We start from the raw sequence: 2,550 nt of genomic DNA, 5'->3' as shown, positions 1-2,550 counted from the left end.
AGTCTCCATGCCCTGCAATTTAACTCACTTGGTTGGGGGTAGAGTCATTAAGACATGGAAGGCACTGGCCAAGGAGACCAGGCTCTGGGCTCTACAAGCCCTTCAGGCAGGGGCTGGGGCTGGCTCCTAGCTCTGGTCCAGTGCAGGGTTGGGGCAAAGTGTAAGGCTCTCCTTGCCACAAGCCCCTCCTTTGGGGTCTGACCTTTCACCATGCTTTCAAGTCTCCACTGGCTGGAATGTTCAGGAGACATTCTCTCAGAGCAGGGTTCTAATTGCTAATTAATGTTCTCCAACAAACACGGGCCCTACCTCAAAACTGCAGAATCAGGATCTCTGAGGTTGATACCAAGGAGCAAGCTCAGCTCTTTCTACCATTTCGGCTCCTGTTCCCCATTACAACAGAGAATGACAGTCCCAGTGCCCCCCCACCCACCCCTGCCAGCAGCACAACAGTTGTTAGTTAATATTTCCAAGAAACTCCGAGCACGAGAAGCTGCGCAAACGAACACAATGTTATAGTGTTGGAACTGAAACAGACCCTAGACATGATCTAACTTCACCCAATTCCACTTTACTCAAATAGAAATAGAGGCTCAGAAAGGTTGGTTGACTTACCCAGGGTCGCACAGTAAGCAGAGAGCCAAAGCCGGAAGTCAGGACAGATCCTAAGAATTTTCTAGTCAACAAGGACAATGTACACTGCGGGAAGAAACCCTAGAAACAGAGCAGTGTTCTAATTAATGGCCATGGAAAGAGATAGCTAATAATTTAAGTAAAGAGGTGAATCACAGGTGGTACCTAAATAGGGGGCCCTATAGCACTCTGGGAGGCCGAGGTGGGTGGACAGCTCAAGGTCAGGAGTTTGAAACCAGCCTGAGCAAGAGCGAGACCCCCGTCTCTACTAAAAAATAGAAAGAAATTAATGGGCCAACTAAAAATATATAGAAAAAATTAGCCGGGCATGGTGGCACATGCCTGTAGTCCCAGCTACTCAAAAGGCTGAGGCAGAAGGATTGAATGCTCAAGCCAAGGAGTTTGAGGTTGCTGTGAGCTAGGCTGACGCCACGGTACTCTAGCCTGGGCAACAGAGTGAGACTCTGTCTCAAAAAAAAAAGGGGGGGGGACCCTAAATGTCCACTTTGGGTTTCCAGCTATCCCCAAATCAAGAAGAAATGTGACAATTGGTAGGTTAACTGAATTAGTAGGGACAGCCCAAGTGGATCGGGTAGGCCAGCCAATCATCTGCAGGGCTGGCCTGTCACCACCATTGATGCCACCAAGTGGATGGCTGTTGGGTTTCCACTGGCTCCGTGTTGCAGGGACTCTGCAGGACCAGAACCACCGGGAGCACAGCCACCCTTCCCAGATGTGGCCTGTGCAGGAAGTGAGGACACCCAGGGCCAAGGCCAGCTCCTCCCCCATCTTGACTGTTCGAGGGTGTAACACTGGCGCATGCAGCCAAGGGAGATGAGGAGGGGACTGGCTGCCCTTACATACAGGTGAGTCTCAGAACTTGTGACAGTGACTTTTAGTTCAGCCTTCTGGATAATCACATGTAGACCAATCTGCTGTTTTATAACAGGCCTGTGTTTGCCACAGGAAGCAGCACATCACTGAGAACAAACAGATGGGTAGGGGGATGCATGCCTGCGCACATACACAGAGAGTGAGCGTTCTCATTCTGGGGAGCTCCCGTGAGGACTTGCCCCGAGTCGCTGGCTAACGGCTGCGGACGCCGGTTCTGAGCAAAGTGAGACCCGTGGAGTCTTGGTAGAAAAAGACAGGAGCTGCAGGACGCCACATGCAGGGTGTCACCAGTGAAGCGTCCTCCCTACGTCGCGCTGCCAAGTGAGGGGACTATTTTAAGGTCTTCGTCGAGGCTTTCTAGGGCTCCCGACTGCCTCATCCTTCTCGCGGAGAACTGCCCACCTGCGCCTCCCAGGGGCAGACGCTGCGGCGCCATTGCGCGGGGTTTACACTGTTGGCAGGTGGGCCCTGCTGACTGGACAGCGAGGGAAAGCCTGACCCCGACGGCGCCTCGCTATTGGCTGGACTGGGCCAATCAGACTCTCTGTCCCAGGCGTCGGGACACAGTGTCAGCCTCTTGGGAGCCTAGAGGGGACGTAGGGTTTCTTGCCCGCGGATGCGCAGAGAACAGAGGCGTCCTCAGTGTAGAGACAGGAAAGGATGACACAGCTGGGGCTAGAGAGGCGGAAGTGAGGGGCCGCGGGGGCCCCAGAAATGCAGAGAGCTTCCGCTTCCGGGTTTCAGGCCACTATGAGGACGGTGAGGTTCCTACCGCCAGGTTCTGCGGATTTCCCTGTGTTCTAATAAATCCCCTGTTACTCGAGCTAGTCGGAGTGGGCCTCACTCCTGGCAATAAAACCATCTTTAAAGGGTGCTCTGTTTTGCTGCCTGGAGTATTTAAGATGTCAGGTCATGGTCGTGGGGGCTGGAGGAAGGGACGTAGGAACCGGGGAGAAGGAAGGGAAGTTTTCATTTTCCTTCCTTGGACAGTCACGCCTAGGGGGGAAATATTTGGAGTAGTCT

The 2,550-nt window shown here is 53.3% G+C and overlaps 1 long non-coding RNA gene across 1 annotated transcript in view; it reads right to left on the bottom strand.

Moving 5' to 3' along the window:
* Positions 1-2,338, bottom strand: part of LOC105880313 (uncharacterized) — a 4,088-nt gene extending 1,750 nt beyond the window's left edge. The window contains exons 1-2 of the long non-coding RNA XR_001158139.3: positions 1,660-2,338; positions 616-714 (exon numbers count right to left, since the gene is read on the bottom strand). This is a non-coding gene — a long non-coding RNA (uncharacterized LOC105880313). The remainder of the gene's footprint in view (positions 1-615; positions 715-1,659) is intronic.
* Between the last annotated feature and the right edge of the window lie 212 nt (positions 2,339-2,550).

The sequence above is a fragment of the Microcebus murinus genome, chromosome 14, assembly GCF_040939455.1.
Source record: "Microcebus murinus isolate Inina chromosome 14, M.murinus_Inina_mat1.0, whole genome shotgun sequence".
Classification (NCBI taxonomy): Eukaryota; Metazoa; Chordata; class Mammalia; order Primates; family Cheirogaleidae; genus Microcebus; species Microcebus murinus.
This window is presented reverse-complemented; position numbering and strand designations above follow the sequence as displayed.